The following is a 17907-nucleotide window of genomic DNA, read 5'->3' as shown; positions in this document are numbered from 1 at the left end:
AAATTCTCAATGAGGTAGAATTCAGTCTTGTGAGTTCTTTAGTAGAGTATATATCAACCAATTAGAAAGTGTATGAACCGAAACTACCAAAGAGTCCTAATTTGCACTAAGATGCCAAAAACTGACGTGACACCAACTGATTTGTGTCGCACCGAGGAAGAATTGTGCACACTTTAAAAATCCTACTAACACAAGAAACAATAAGGTATTAGATAGTGTAAAGGGAGAATAAAGGCAAACAAATGAAAACCTATAGCTAAGAATCAATAAAAATTGCTGAAACCAGACAACCCGAAAAACTGCGGAGTAACTTGACAACTTCGTTCGAGGTGTTCCCGATCTCCAAAAATCACGAAATTAAATATAGAATGTCCTTAAATATTTAATTTTTGATCTGGAAAGTTTGGACACCAAACTCAAACCACTGAATATTTTTTAAACTTTTATTAGATTTCATCTTTTTTAATTTTTTTGACTTTTTCGACTGGTTTTTTTGCGGGAAATATTTTTTTAATATTCAATAAAAATTCCAAAAATATATATGTAAAATATCAGATCAATCGGACAACATTTACCCACTCAAATGAATTTTTTTCAAAAACTTTTTCTGGGTAAAACTGCTGTTTGTAGTTTAAAAAATAGAGATAAGTTTAGAAATCAACCAAGAACACCCCAAACGCCCAAAATCTGATACCAAATGATAGAGGGTTGCGCGCGGACCAAGATCGAGTTGCCAAGTCACGAGAAAACTCCTACGAGGCTCTAAACGAACAGATCTGAAACGAAACAGAAATTAAAAGATTAGAACTTTGAATTTCCAGATCTGAAATAAAAATCCCCAAATCAGAAAAGAATCAAATTGATAATAGGAATAAGTGTTAATAAGGGTTCTTGGGGAATCAAGAACATGTAATTGAACCCCAAAGAATACTCCAATCTGCCGAATCTGAAAAGAAATACACAAACAGCAAGTTAAATTTCCCAAAAATTCCAGCAATCAAAACGGCCCAAATCTGAAAAGAAGAAATCGGCAAGAACAAGGAATTTAGGGATTTTTGAACGAATTTTACTGCCAAGAAAAAAAGGGACGACTCGATCTTTAGTAAAGAAGAAGGCGAATCAGATTTGGAATGCTTTGGAACGCCTGAAACGCAACAAGAACAGCAAACAAAGTGATTAAATAAAATCGACACAAGCAGAATTTAAAAGAAAAATTGACAGCAAGAAATTAAAAGATAAGTCCTAAGAAGCCTTGAAATCCCGAAAGATCTCACAACTCCCTTCAAACGGCTCTAATCTCCCCTCCAAAGAATATCAATGGCAAGAAGAAGGCTGATGATGGCTCCCACAATCAAAAGATTGTTAAAACAACTTCTAAAGAAAACTCAAGAGAGAATTCTTGGAGAAAAACTCAAGGAGAATTCTGCACTTAACCAAATCTGAAATTTTTGATATATTTGAGAAGTGAATACAAGGGTGGCCGGCCATGCCTTTAAATAGGCCTTATACTAATCCTAATCTCATTAGGAAAACTTAAGAATTAAACCTAATTAATAAAAATAATAGGGAAATTCGGCCAGGCACTTAAATGGACTATTTTGGGCCGAATTTTAACATGTAATATTCCTAAAGCCTAAAAATTAAATTAACAATTAAAATGTTTACAAATTGGGCCCTTTGACAATTTGGCCTGATTTTCAACTAAGTATGGGTGGATTTCTTGATTGGGCTTGGAATCTTCTTATTGGGCCTTGCCTTCAAGAACTTGGGCTTGTGATCCATCTTTTACTAAAATTGAGTTGTTGATGCTCGTGACGGAGATCCAATGCACTTTGGCTGCAAGATTCGGTTTCTTGGACCAAGATTTCCAAGATTTGAAATCTTGATTTTCTTGATTCTTGAAATCGCTCCAAACAGCAAAATTGGGCCAAGATTCAGTTTCTTGATTTTATTGAAAACAAGAAAGTGAATCTTGATTTTCTCGTTCTTTTGTGTACGCATTTAAGGCCTTTGTGACTCGTATCACAAGGTCAGAATGAATTCGGGTTCCCCTGTTCTGACTTTGGAAAATTATCAAAAATTGGAGAAAAATAATTATGGGATTAAATTTATATTTTTAAAATCTTGAATGATTTTGTTTCAAGATAAACAAAAAAAAACATCATCCGACTCTTGTACGATGAGATAATTAATTTTTAGTGAAGAAGGGTCGGAACTGTCAGACAGCAAAACAATGATGATTTTAAAGAATAAACTGTACTTGTTGGCTAAACCAAAAATTCTAAAATTTTATGGTAAGAAGATATGTGAGTCTAGTTTCAGATAAATTAACAGATCTCAATTCGGAGTTACATAGCTCAAGATATAAATAATTTTGTGACAATGACTCAAGTGGACATCTTTGAATGAACAAATAAATAAATAGTGAAATTATAGATAATGTTACATATAAGCATGTTATATATGATTATTCAACTAGCATGAGTTTTCATTAAAATGGCTAATTTGCATGTTTTAGGTTCAAGGACTAAATTGAATAAAAGTAATATTTTAAGGGTAAATTTGTAAAATGTCAAAAAGTGACCAAATTGCATGAAATGAATTTTTTATTATTTAAATTAATAAATTGAATGAAATATTAATTCATATCAAGATTGGGTGGAAATTGAGGAAAATAGAAAATTACCAAAATGTCCCTGAATTTTGGTTTTTCTACAATTTAGCCTGGTAAGTTCGTGTAACTTGAATTATATTCTTAGATGATTGAAATATATTTATTGGATTGAGAAATTGATTTGAATTGTGAACATTAGAAATTGTGAATTGAATGAAATGGAAACGAAGCTTTGAATTACATGAGTAAATATCGCGTCTCGTAGGCCCTATTTGTTATGAACATAATATTTCAAGGATATGATGTAAAGAATTATAAAAGAACGTTAATAATTTGAAAGTTTTAATTCGGATGAAATTTTGTAACTCGGTTTAATACGTATGCAAATGTATGTCTTCTAGTAATGCCTCGTACCATATTCCGGCGTCGAATACGGGTAAGGGGTGTTACAATGTGACATTGCCAGATTCGGTCATAACGTTTAGACCGGGTTTGGGGTGTTACAGAACTTGTTGATTCATCTTATGTGGCAATTCTGCATCTAATGAAGTTGTTAGTTTATTAGAATTAACTGGATCAGAAGTTACCTTATTATATTTTGTAAATTTTGATTCTGGTCAAACGTAAATTTCAACACTCGGTTGAACTTCCACTGAGTCTTGAGCATCATCCGGCTCTTCTTCAACTTCGACAGTGTTGGGCTCTAATGTCTTTCCACTGCTGAATGTCAATGTTTTACAATGCTCATTCCCTAGATATCTTGGATTCTCCGTATCACTAGGCAAAACACCTTGTGGATGGTTTCTAAGTTCAGTGGCAAGTTGACCCACTTGACTCTCCAAATTCCTTAATGTGGCATCATTCTTTGCCATATACGTGTTCAATAGGTTCTCTAAACTATTCAAAGGTTTAGCTTGAGTTGGTTTCTAAACTTTTTGGGTAAAAATTGCTAGCTGGATTGGTCTAGGCTAGGTGTAAGTGTTACTGTTTCAAGCCCTTTGGTTGCTCTAGGAAAGTTTAGGGTGGCTTTTCCAAGATTGGCTATAAAAATTGGATTGCATTCATTGCCTTCCTCGGTTCTACTTCTGATTACCCATGTAATACACGGATTCTGGGTTTAATGGACATTCTTTGAACAGATGTCCTTCCCCACAATAAACATAGGCTATATTTTCAAAGTGATTAGGTGACTGAGCTGCAAAACTATTAAACCCATTAGTGGTAAAATTTTTAAGCATTGTGGAAATCAAAGATACCTGAGATGCACGTGAAGTAAGAGCTTTCACTTCATGTACTCCAGCGACTCATCATCCTGACGTTGCTCAATTTGTTGGGCATTGATAATTGTTGCTGGCAATTCTCTCAATGATTTCATAAGCCTCATTATAAGACTTAGAACGGAGAGAACCATTAGCAAAACCGTCCACTACCATCCTCGTGTGAGCATTGAGACCGTTATAAAACATCTCAAGTTGGATGCAATGAGGGATTCCATGATAAGGGCACTTCCGTAATAATTCTTTGTACCTTTCCCATACCTCATACAAGGACTCATCATCAATTTGTTGGAAAGTAGTGATCTCGTTCCTCAACTTAACATTCTTCCTAGGTGGGAAATATTTCATGAGGAATCTTTCTACTGACCCTTACCATGTGAAAATGGAATTTGGTGGCAATGAGTTCAACCAGGCTCGAGCTCTGTCCCTTAGCGAATATGGGAACAACTTCAATCGTAGTGCATCTTCGGGTACTCTGACTAACTTGAAAGAATCACTCACCTCCATAAATAGTCTTAAGTGAAGGTAAGGATCTTCGGTAGGCATTCCACTTAATTGGCCCACTGTCTGAACCATCTGGAGCATGACTGGCTTCAGCTGGAATTGTTGTGCCTCGATTTTGGGTCTCATAATACCTAGATTAAGATCATGAAACATTAGCATGACATACTGTCTTAGAGCTCTATCCCTACCATCAAGAATAAGGATAGAATTTTGAGTAGGGTTTCCTCTGTTTCCTTGATTCGAAATTTCAAAGTTCATCTCTTCGGTCCTTCTCTAACTTGCTTGTCTCCTTCGTTGTCAAAAAGTTCTTTCAATCTCAGGGTATATAGGGAGTAAATTGATAATTCGATCAATACTCATAAACACCTAAAACAAAAAAAAAGAGTAACCAAGTTAAAATTTAACAGAAAAATAAACCAAAATGCAAAATTAACAAAGTAAAAAATAATGACTTTTGAAACAGTCCCCAACAACGACACAAAAAACTTGGGACGATGGAAATGTGCAAGTGTACACAATCGCAACAAGTAATAAAGTGACAAGTAAATGTCGAGTTATCGTACCCATAGGGACTGTGAAAAGAATTATTTATGAATGCAATTAAAAACACTTTGGTGAAGAAAAATATTTTGATTTTGAAGAAGTGATTAAAAACTAAAATTTAACTAAATAAAAGTTCGATGCACAATTTCAATAGATGATTTTAATCAAGATGACATAATTGTGTTAGATTAATTACATTTCTTAACGTAGAATTACTAAACTCATGTTCATGTTGTTACGAATAAATTCACAGCAACTTGGTAATTTGCTAACTACTGCTCATATGTACCTATTAAATTAACTAATCTCTTGAACATTTTCCAATCCCAATTCAAAAAATTAATAAATCTTCATAAGCACATAAAATTTTAAGTGATGTAACAATGTATTCCTACCTTGAAACAGTTTAATAACAATAATCTTGCAAGTTATGCAAGGCTAATGTACCGTCTAATACCATCGCTAATTTAACCCTTAGCTACCTTAGAAGATTAAACATGCACTGATTAAGTATTGTGTCAATTAATTAGAATTTCAACACGATTAAATAATTAATTCATTAGATACCTTACAATTATAATGCAAGGATAACTTAATCATGATTTTACTTAATCAAACAACTTATCAATGCCTGTAACAACACAAACACAATTTTAATAACTTAAGTGGATGAAAATAAATCAACCTAACATGAATTAAATTTAAGCCATATTAATTAAATTAAACATATCAACATAACAAGTATTTATAAATATGTTCATAACACCAACAATAATAATTAAAGGATAGGGAACTAGAATCAAATCTGGTGTTTCTCCGAAGCTTGACTAGTTTGCTCTGCTCCTCTTTCTCTGCTTGTTCTTGTTGAACTGAGGCTTCTACGAGCACTTGATTGCTGCTACCAATGGTGGTTGAAGGGCTATTTTCCAAGAGGGGAAACTGTCAAGGGAATGGAAGGGAAAATGAAGAACAAATGAAGTGTTTTGAAGAGAAAAAGTGAGAGAGAAGTGAAGAATGAAATGATGAGAGGTGTGTTTGAAATGAGCAGCCAAGGGGGGTATTTATAGGTTGAGTAGGCTAATAAAAATAGAAAAAAAATCAGCAGCCATAGACTCCCCCATGGTCAGCCACACATGTGGCAAGTTTGAAGCTTTCAAACTTGCTAAATTTAGCTATGGGAAAATCTACAAAGGTTTGATAAGTGGAGGGGTCTGAATGCAATTTCAAGGAAGCTTCAAAGGATATTTTTCAAGCCAAATAATCAGATAAATAAGCTGATTAGGTCAGCATGTGGGATGGTTTTCGGTAACCCATTGCTCGGTTGGATCAATCTTCTCGGTTTAGCACAACTGGGCCTTCTTTCCTAATTTAATTAATAATAATTATTTAACCCAAAATAAATTGGATTAAAATTAAAATTAATTATATTATGAATCAATATTCATAATTTGTACCATCGTTGAAAAATTAATTCACCTCGATGCTTCAAAATCACTTCTTGGTTTTGTGCTTCTAGTAGTGTCTGCTAAGCCAATTTCGCCCTTTGTGCGAATCTGTCAAAAATAAATCAAAATTAAAAAAATTATTATAAAATTAATTAATATTCAAAATTTTAATAATTTAAGTACAATTTACTTATTTTATAATTATTATTTATTTTTCAACAAGAATTAGTATGGAATTGCATGAATTTGAGTTAACAAGGGCATGAAAAAATGTGTATATTTTTGTGTTTCCAATGACACAGAAGGAACTGAATCTGAGATAGCGAAGTTGGTTAGAGCTACTAAAAGTTTATGATTTGGTTATTGATTATCATTCAAAAAATCCTAATGTCGTTGCAGATGCACTCGGCCTAAAGTCATCATTGTTTACACTTTGAGCGTTGAACGCTTGATTAACTCTGAATGCCTATGGTTTTGTATAGGCAGAATTGAGGACTAAACCCTTGTTTCTACAATGAATTCGGGAGTTACAAAATGACGATTTGAATTGATAATGAAACAAAACTTGGCTCAGGATAATTTGACACTGAATAAGTATTTATAATGATGGTACATTGCATTACCGCCATAGAATTTGTGTTCTGAATAATTTAAATTTAAAATGTGATATTCTATCAGAGGCTCACAGTAGTACATATTCCATTTATCTTTGTAGCACGAAGATGTATTGTGATTTGAAACAAATGTACCAGTGGACGGGTATCAAACATGAGATTTGTCAGTTCGTAGCTAAATGTTTGATTTGTCAACAGGTAAAAGTAGAGCATCAGGTGTCATCTGGATTATTCCAGCCTGTTATGGTTTTTGAGTGGAAGTGGGAGCGAGTAACGATGAATTTTGTATCTGGTTTTCCTGTAACTCTGAAAAAGAAAGATTTTATCTGGGTGATTGTTGACAAATTGATTAAGTCAGCCCACTTTATTCCAGTTAGAACAGATTACTCACTTGTGAGGCTAGCGGAATTATATGTGTTAGAGGTTGTGAGATATATTATTTTTTATTGTGATCTGCAGTTTACATCGAGATTTAGAAGTAAACTTCACGAGGCTTTGGGCACTAAACTAAATATTAGTACAACGTTTCATCCTCAGATGGACGAGCAATCAGAACTAGTAATACATATTCTGGAAGACATGCTACGATGTTGTATACTTGAGTTTAAGGGTAGCTAGGAAAAATATCCACCATTAGCAGAGTTCGCTTAAAATAATAGTTATCAATCTAGTATTAAAATGGCACCACTTGAAGCTTTATATGGAAGAAAATGTAAATTCCCGTTGTATTGGTCCGAGCCGAGTGAATCCAAAATGATAGGGATTCATTTGATTTAAGAAATTGAAGACAGGTTCGAATTATTCGAGATTGTTTGAAAGTTGCATTTGATATCAGAATTCATGCGCGAATTTGAAAAGAAAATATATAGAATTTGTTGTGGACGATCGAGTATTTTTAAAAGTTTCTCCATAGAAGAAAGTGCTACGATGCATCAAGAAAGGAAAATTGAGTCCCAGATTTATTAGGTCGTATGAGATTACTGAAAGTTGTAGCTTACAAATTAGATTTACCTCCTAAACTTGAGAAATTCATAACGTATTCCACGTTTCAATGTTGAGATGGTAAAGATCTAATCATTCACATGTGATTCCTCATAGTGAGATTTAACAACAATCAGATTTGACGTATTCTGAAGAACCAATAAAAATTTTGACTCGGGAAGTCAAAGAACGTCAGAATAAATGAGTACCATTAGTAAAAGTCCTATGGCATCGACATGGTACTGAAGAAGCTGCCTAGGAAATGGATGAATTAATGAAACTACAATATCTGTATTTATTCTCAGGCAACAATTTCGAGGATGAAATTTTCTAAGGGGAGAAAGTTGTAACAATCTGTTTTTCAGTGGTGACGGAACAGTGGTTATGGGACCCCAAATTTCCATCATGTCAGCTCATAAATACTACTTATAGAATATCTTCAGATTCATAAGAGTCGTATTAAAATTTGGTTAAGAAATTTTAACATTTGGATAATTAATTAAGGAAAAAAGGACTAATGTGTAAAAGGTGCAAAATTTGTTAATTATAGCATTAAGATGATCAAATAGTTTAATTATTAAATGAGGGAGGACTTATATTGTAATTAGACCATATAAAAGTATATGGATAACTTTGGACTTTGAATTAATTAAAATGCATGATCATTTAAAGGAAAAAGTTCAATAAAACTTAAGTAAAAATAAAATAAAAATACTATCATCTTCCTAAAGGCAAGAGCTATCAAAAATTGAAGAGTAAAAACACCATTGATACAGATTAAGGTTCAACCATCAAGAGTTCTTGCATGTAAGTTCATTTTAAACTCGTTTCTTGTAATTTTTATGTTTTCGTGATCATTACAACTAGGCCAAACTAACCCATACCTCCGTTTTTGAATCTGTTAAAAATTTCAAAAGTTGCCATTGATGAATCTAGGTTTTTTTTTTATGATAGTTATGTGTTTGAAGCTTTGATTGTGGTATTTGGTTGTTTTGTAAAGTAATTTTTATTAGTTTTTTATTTAAGGATTAAATTGCTAAAATGTCAAAATGCAAGTTTTAATGGTGAATTAGAAGTATAATTGGGACTGCCTAAGGGCCTAGATTTTTTGGTTGTAATTGTTAACTTGAGAAAATGGTTAATTTGATTATTTTTGGGTTAGAGGACTAAATTGCAAAAGTTGTAAAAGTTTAGGGAAAATATGTAATTAACGAAAAGTTAAGGGCTATATGCATTGAATGGAATGTGAAATGTGTATGAGATTAATAAATTGTGTTTAATTATTATATAGATTAAGACTTGAATAAAAAAGACAATAACCGAGGAAAGGGGAAAATAGTGGAATAGTCCCTGCGTGGTGATCGAAATTAAATTGTAGCTAAGTCCACAGTATTTCAATACATAAATAAGGTTCGACTTGTAATCTTATATTATTATTCTTTAGTTAATATGTTTATAGGTAATTATTGTTTGAATGCACATACGTGCCTCTATTTCTACTTCGGTACCCTTGAATGCTCATACGTGCCCCTGTTTGTACTTCGGTACCCCTGAATGCACATACGTGCCCTTATTTTTACTTCGGTACCATTGAATGCACATACGTACCCCTATTTGTACTTCGATACCCCTGAATGCACATATGTTCCCTTGTTTGTACTTCAGTACCACTGAATGCACGTACGTGCCCTTGTTTGTACTTTGGTAACCGTGAATCAAATAATGAGTGAACTATGTCTAATTGTATTTAGCTTAAATGTTATTCTATGTCCTTACAAAGCTATGTAAGCTTATAGGATTTTTTGGATAGTTTTGTAGATAATCATTGCTGACATTTTGGAAGGATCAATCAACCGGCTCACACTATCCATCTAAGTTGAATGAAGTGGTTGTAATCATAGTGCAATTCTTATTTGCTTAATGTCTTATAAAGGAGGTATTTTGATCATTTTTTTTACTAAATGTTTAGTATATATATGTGTGGGCCTTTGAATGGCATATTGGTTGGATGAAATAGATTAGTTGAATTTGTATATTTATATATGTTGGAGTAGTGCCTAGGTTTATTGAATGTGTGCATAATTGGAGTGGTGGAATAGGTATGGTTTAGTCTTAAAATGGCATGGTTTTTGGGTCAAATTTAGTACACACGGCCTGGGACACGGGTTGTCACATGGGCTGCCACACGGCCTGGCGACACGGCCGTCTGTCATTTGAGAGTTTCTCACTGTTTCAAGTTAGTGAGTTACACGGCCTAGCACACGGGCATGTGGGGCAACTCAGTGAGTTACATCGGTGAGGACATGGGCTAGGACATGACTGTGTGTCCCTAGTTCAAATATTACATGACCTAGGGTGTTTTCACGCAGCTGTGTGACCCTTATTTTCCAATTTTTACAACTTTTTCTTAAAACTTCTATTTTGTTTCAAATTAGTCCTGAATTTCCTCAAAGCTATTTTTAGGGCCTCTAAAGGCTCGATTTAGGAGCGAATGCTTATGATTGATATGTTTTGAATGTCATTTATTTATTTTAATGTTTTATTGATAAACCTTTCCTGATTGTATGGTAATACTCCGTAACCCTAATCTGACGATAGAGACGGGTTAGGGGTGTTACACGAGTTCTTTAGACGAAAGTATAATAGTGAATAGAGGAAGCAGTTAGCAGAGTTATCGTAGAAATAATATGTGGTAGCAAATAGAATATTTAAAGAAAAGCAATAGAAAGTTAGAGAGAATAGGAATCAGAGTGCACACAAAAGTGCGATGGTTAGTTTAAAAGTAGAAATATCATGTTTTGTGATAAAACAAGTGACATGTTAGTAGGGAATTTTGAGGACGGAATTCTTTTTAGAGGGGGAGAATTGTCACACCCCAAAATTGGGCATAGAAGTTTCGAGGGTATTTTAGGAATTTCAGCATATATGTGCTTGGAATTTCGTAAGTTCGGCAACCAATAATGTTTTCAATAAAGGGTATGATGCGTCCATGACTCGAAGCGTACCAAATACAAGCAAAGATCCTCAAACACTTCCTCAAGGCCCGATCACTAGAGCTCGGGCAAAGCAATTTAAGGAAGCCATTTCGGCTTTAGTATAGAGCAAGTTTGGAGTGACATTTTAGTTTTGCAACTTAAGAAAGATTCGAACAGCTCCATAAGTTTTCCTTGCAACCTTTTACTAGCTGAATTAAGCTCGGAATCATCTCAATAACTTCATTTCAGCTCACTTTTAGTTCACTAGCTTTTAATTCAGCTCAATTAATTTTGTTGTTTAATTGGTCTTAAATTTGGACGAATATAATTATGCATGATTAATTTTGTTTTTTCTTACATGTTATTAAAATTTCCTACAGCTTATAAATATGTCTTATTACATGTTTTTAAGTTGTCTTGTCCAAACCGAATTAATTAGTTTTAGTTTAAGTAATTGTGTTTGTTTTAAATTATAAGAATTTAAGTTGTCTAGATTATGTTTAAATATGATTCAGCTGAATATTGATTAACTAAATTCATTTGCTCATGATGTGTAGGTTGGCAGAATGTGGATGGAAGCATTTAAGCTAGATGCATGCAAAATAGATTCAATGAATGTGGTGATACATGCATGATGAATGTTCAGCTGATTTTATTATTTTAGGAACCAGCATAATGCCGTTCACACAAGGAGTTCACACTCATGGCTTTTCGGTTTGGAATGTTCACACCTGAAGACTTTTCAAAATTGATTGTTCACACCTCATTTGGCCGTTCAAATCCCTCTTAATTGCTGGTCACTTTTCAGCAAAAGTTACCTTTTAAATGAGCTTATTTATGCACATCAGCTGAACCTAGCTCATCCATGCACCATTCAAGTTGTCCATGGTTCAATGTGAATTCTAGAAGCTTTCCATGTTCAGCCAAATCTAGCTAAGCTATTGTTGAATTCATTTAGCTTAATTTTTAAGAAATGTATGTGACTATTCGGCTAGCTTAGGTGTTGATTATAAATAGCTGAAAACTTCATTTTGTAAAGGACTTTTGACATTTTAATTAACGAATTACTGCCGAATTTCTGAGGCATTTTCTTTCAAATTTCGTTCGAGACCCGTAAGACTTATCTAGCTACTAGTGGCGTCTTTCCGAGTCTTTTATTCAACTTATCACTCCCTAAACCCGAGTGTGGCGTTCACCCGTAATACCTTTGGTTCATACTTTCCTAAGTATCGGGTCAAGGTCCCTATCAACCATTTCAACTCATTTAGGTCCTATAAGTTTCGGGTCAACACTTTTCTTTAGTGTTGGTTCACTCTTGACCTTTTTGAACCATTTCCATTTCGTACCAAACCCAAACCAATTCCAAATTCCAATTCGTATCCAAACCAAATCCATTTCTTAATTAATCCTAAACCGAACTCGACCATCCCTAATCATACCATTTTTACTTTAAACCAAATCCACATCCATCTTTAATCGAACCTACTTGATTTCTTTGAATTCAATTATATTTCTATTCTTCTTTTAAATTATACTTCTTCGTTTACGATCAAGAACTAAACGACTCGGAATCAACATTAAATCGAGGTCGTATCATTTGGTATCAGAGCTAGTTAAACGAGAAGTACGAGCACCCGAAGACATTCCGAAATAGGTATGTAAAAAAAAGTTCGAAAAAAATTAGAAATTTAAAAAAAAGTGAATAGAAATAAAAAAATCGTGAATTAAAAAAAGTGTTGAGATTCAAGTGTTGAAAATTACAAAAGTGCTTCGAGTTTGTAAGTTTGGTATTCTCTTCTACTCATCTCCTATTCTTTCTACGCCACACTTAGCTTGAGCCTTCTTTGTTTCTTTAGCCTACCCATAACCTAACATTGACCATTGTAAAACATTTTGAAGCTGACCCACCGAACTACGATAAGGTCACGACGAGTCGCTTACGAAATCACGAGAGGAAATTGAGTGGTAAAAGGTACGAGTGTGTGAGCACATTAGAGGGGAGGTAAAAGCCTAAGAACGAGTGCAAACACGAGTGTGAGTGACACCATCTTTTCTTTCCGAGAGATTCGTGAGGTTTTTGTTGTGAGGTTTTATTTTCATGTCTCGAAGTCCTGAACAAAATATGGCGGAAGGAAGTGGAAGACAACCAATCCGAAACGTTGCGCCTAGAGGAGGTGGAGTGCCGGATTTAGCTCAACAAGCCATGATGCGAGAATTTCAACGCATGCTTCGTGAAGATATGGAATCATTCAACGAACGCTTGGAACGAGTTGAAGAAAGGACTCAACGGGAACGTACACCCCAAGGGCCACAAAGAGAGCGAGGCCAATTGGAAATCAATCAAGACGACCTCTATGATCCGAGTGGAGCTGAAAGTGATCAAGGGTCAAACCTAAGTGAAGGACGAAGAGGTCCAAGGAACAGAGGCAATCGGGATCAAAGACGCATAGATGATGACTTAAGGAACATTAAACTTTCTATTCCGTCTTTTCAAGGAAAGTCTGATCCGGAAGCCTACTTGGAATGGGAAAAGAAGATTGAATTGGTCTTTGATTGTCACAATTATTCCGAGATCAAGAAGGTGAAGTTGGCAGCCATAGAGTTCTCTGATTACGCCATGATTTGATGGGATCAACTCATTACGAGCCGAAGAAGGAATGGGGAACGACCAATATCCACTTGGGCCGAGATGAAGGCCGTGATGCGACGTCGTTTCATTCCCTCTTACTACCATTGGGAACTCTATCAAAAACTTCAAAATCTCACTCAAGGTTCACGGAGTGTTGAGGAGTATTTCAAAGAGATGGAGATTGCGATGATCCGTGCTGATGTCCAAGAAGATCGTGAAGCAACGATGGCACGTTTCCTTGCTGGTCTCAATCGAGACATTGCCAACGTTATGGAATTGCAACATTACATCGAGATCGTGGACATGGTACATATGGCCATTAAGGTGGAGAAGCAACTTAAATGAAAGAGTACCAGTCGAAGTTATCCTACTCCAAGCACAACTAGATGGGAGCAAAGCTCGAGTAAAACTAATCCACCAAGTCGAGCTAAAGAGCCAATGGTGCCTGCCAAAACAAACAAACCTATGGGCGACTCGAGCAAAGGTAAGGCAACCGATTCATTTGCTAATCGTTCAAGGGATATTAAGTGTTTTAAGTGCCTGGGAAGGGGGCATATCGCGAGTCAATGTCCCAACCGCAACATAATGGTGGTTCGTGCAAATGGAGAAATAGAATCGGAGGAAGAAGAATTTGAAGAAGAGCCCGAAAATGATTCTGACAACGAAGAAGAAGTTGAACATGCCCTTGACGAAGAACTCCTCGTTGTTAAAAGAAGTCTAAGCATCCAAAGTGTCGAAGATGAACAACAACGAGAGAACATCTTCCATACGCGTTTTCAAGTACAAGGGAAACTTTGTAGTGTCATTATCGATGGAGGAAGTTGTACGAACGTGGCAAGCACTCTCATGGTGGAAAAGTTGAATCTACCGACCACCAAGCATCCAAATCCGTACAAACTTCAATGGCTCAACGATGGAGGAGAGTTAAAGGTGACAAAACAAGCTTTAGTTTCATTGTCCATTAGGAAATATTCTGATGAAGTCCTATGCGATGTTGTTCCAATGCACGCGGGTCATTTGTTATTGGGCTGTCCATGGCAATTTGATCGTCGAGTCATGCACGATGGATATTCAAACAGATATTCTTTCAAGCATATGGGAAGAAATGTAACCTTAGCCCCATTGACGCCAAAGCAAGTCTATGAAGATCAAATCAAGTTAAAAACTTCCGTAGATCAAATGAGGGAAAAAGAAAAGAGCGAAAAAAGAAAAATGACAAAAAGAAAGAAAACTCCAAAAAAGAGAATGAAAAAAAATGAGAAAAGAAAGAGATGAAAAAGAAAAAGCGAGTGAAAGATTAAGTGTTTTTGCGAGGGTTAGTGATGTTCGAAAAGCATTTTTGACGAGGCAACCGATCCTTGTGCTCATGTACAAGGAAAATTTTCTTAATACTAATGAACTTCTCGAGAACCTTCCATCTTCTATTGTTTCTCTTTTGCAGGATTTCAAAGATGTATTTCCGGATGAGGTCCCAAGTGGGTTGCCACCACTTCGTGGGATTGAGCACCAAATTGATTTTGTGCCCGGAGCCGTTATTCCGAACAGGCCAGGATACCGAACAATTCCCAAGGAAACCAAAGAGCTTCAACGACAAGTCAATGAACTTATGGAAAAGGGCCACATTCGAGAAAGCCTTAGTCCATGCGTCGTACCAATTTTGTTGGTACCAAAGAAGGACGGATCGTGGCACGTGTGTGTAGATTGCCGTGCTGTAAATAAAATTACTATTAAGTATAGGCATCCCATACTGCGCTTAGATGACATGCTCGATGAGTTAAGTTGTGCCAAATTATTTTCAAAAATTGAACTCAAAAGCGGATACCATCAAATTCGAATGCACAAAGGTGATGAATGGAAGACCGCTTTTAAAACGAAACATGGTTTGTATGAATGGTTGGTCATGCCATTCAGCTTAACCAACGCTCCTAGTACTTTTATGAGACTTTTGAATTATGTATTCAAAATTGTATTGGTAAGTTTTGTGTTGTATATTTCGACGATATTTTAATTTATAGCAAGTCCTTGGAGGAGCATGTGACACATCTTAGGACTATTTTGGATGTTTTACGCAAAGAAACTCTATATGCTAATCTTCAAAAGTGCACATTCTGCTCTAATAAAGTGGTTTTTCTTGGTTTTGTAGTTAGCTCGGAAGGACTCGAGGTGGACCATGAAAAGATTAAGGCAATACAAGAGTGGCCGAGACTAACGAGTATCAACCAAGTTAGAAGCTTCCATGGATTGGCAAGCTTTTATCGACGCTTTGTGCCTAATTTTAGCACTTTGGCTGCACCATTGACGAGTGTAATCAAGAAAAATTCCACCTTCAATTGGGGTAATGAGCAAGAGAAAGCTTTCACTATTATTAAGGATTATCTTACTAACGCCCCATTGTTAACTCTACCTGACTTTTCTAAAACATTTGAAATTGAGTGTGATGCGTTAGGTGTGGGAATAAGTGCTGTGCTGACTCAAGACGGGAAACCGATTGCTTATTTTAGTGAAAAGCTGAACGGATCTGTGTTGAACTACCCCGTGTATGATAAGGAGATGTACGCTCTCATTCGAGCCCTTGAAACATGGCAGCACTACTTGTGGCCAAAAGAATTTGTGATTCATTCTGATCACGAGGCGCTTAAAAATATTAAAGGCCAACACAAATTGAACAAAAGGCATGCCAAATGGGTCGAATACCTAGAGTCATTTCCCTCTGTCATTAAGCATAAAAAAGGTAAATAAAACATAGTGGCTGATGCATTATCTAGAAGGTATACGCTCCTGTCACATTTAGATTCAAAATTACTTGGTTTTGTGTTTTTGAAAGATTTATATGCCACTGACAATGATTTTGGTGAAATATATGTTTCTTGTGAGAATGTGGCTGTTAATAGGTTTTATCGACAAGATGGCTTTCTTTTTAAAGAGGGAAAGTTGTGTGTTCCACAAGGATCCATTAGGGAATTATTAGTGAACGAGGCACATAGTGGGGGCCTCATGGGCCATTTTGGCGTGGGCAAAACATTGGCTACACTCCAAGAACATTTTTATTGCCCAAAAATGAAGCGGGATGTTGAACGCGTTTGTGGTCGATGTCTGACGTGCAAGAGAGCCAAATCCACAATCAAGCCACATGGACTATATACACCGCTTCCAATTCTTGAAGGTCCTTGGATGGATATATCCATGGATTTCGTCCTTGGGTTACCTAGGACAAAGACGGGGAAGGATTCTATATTTGTCGTCGTTGATCGTTTTTCTAAAATGTCACATTTTATAGCTTGCACAAAAATTGACGACGCTGCTCATGTTTCTAATTTATTTTTCAGGGAAATCGTTCGTGTACATGGCATTCCTCGAACGATAGTGTCGGATCGCGATGCAGAGTTCTTAAGTCATTTTTGGCGATCATTGTGGGGAAGGCTAGGAACTAAACTCTTATTTTCAACTACTTGCCATCCTCAAACCGATGGCCAAACCGAGGTGGTCAACCGCATTCTATCAACGTTGCTTAGGGCTATCATTCGAAAGAATTTAAAATCTTGGGAGGAATGTTTACCACATGTCGAATTTGCCTACAATCGCTCCATACATTCGGCGACCAAATATTCCCCTTTCGAAATTGTTTATGGCTTCAATCCTTTAACGCCATTAGATTTAGTTCCTCTTCCTAACGAACAATTTGTTCATGCAGATGCTAAAAAGAAAGCTGAATTCGTGAAGAATTTACATGAGAAAGTGAGGTCCAATTTTGAAGCAAGAACCAAGATCTATGCCCAGAAAGCAAACAAGGGTCGGAAACGAGTTGTTTTTGAACCCGAAGACTGGGTCTGGGTACACATGAGGAAGGAAAGATTTCCAGCTCATTGGAGATCCAAGTTACTTCCTCGGGGAAATGGACCATTTCAAGTGTTGGAACGCATAAACGACAATTCATACAAACTTGATCTGCCTGGTGAATATATTATTAGTGCTAGTTTCAATGTTGCTGGTTTAACTCCTTTTGATGTAGATTCCAACTTGAGGACAAGTTGTTTTGAAGAGGGGGGAAATGATGCGTCCATGACTTGAAGTGTACCAAATACAAGCAAAGATCCTCAAACACTTCCTCAAGGCCTGATCACTAGAGCTCGGGCAAAGTAATTTAAGGAAGCCATTTCGGCTTTAGTAGAGCAAGTTTGGAGCGACATTTTAGTTTTGCAACTTAAGAAAGATTCGAACAGCTCCATAAGTTTTCCTTGCAACCTTTTACTAGTTGAATTAAGCTCGAAATCAGCTCAATAACTTCATTTCAGCTCACTTTTAGCTCACTAGCTTTTAATTCAGCT

The 17907-nt window shown here is 35.9% G+C and overlaps 1 non-coding gene and 1 pseudogene across 1 annotated transcript; both read left to right on the top strand.

The window, feature by feature from the left end:
• Positions 1 to 4102: 4102 nt before the first annotated feature.
• LOC128035661 (small nucleolar RNA R71) lies at positions 4103 to 4209 on the top strand. Its single transcript, XR_008192213.1, has one exon. It is a non-coding gene; the product is annotated as a small nucleolar RNA R71 (small nucleolar RNA).
• Positions 4210 to 13075: 8866 nt separating this feature from the next.
• LOC128035481 (uncharacterized) lies at positions 13076 to 17650 on the top strand (annotated as a pseudogene).
• The last annotated feature ends 257 nt before the right edge of the window (positions 17651 to 17907 follow it).

Source organism: Gossypium raimondii, chromosome 12, assembly GCF_025698545.1.
Source record: "Gossypium raimondii isolate GPD5lz chromosome 12, ASM2569854v1, whole genome shotgun sequence".
NCBI lineage: Eukaryota > Viridiplantae > Streptophyta > Magnoliopsida > Malvales > Malvaceae > Gossypium > Gossypium raimondii.
The sequence above is the reverse complement of the archived record's forward strand: the minus strand, read 5'-3'. Positions and strand labels throughout refer to the sequence as shown.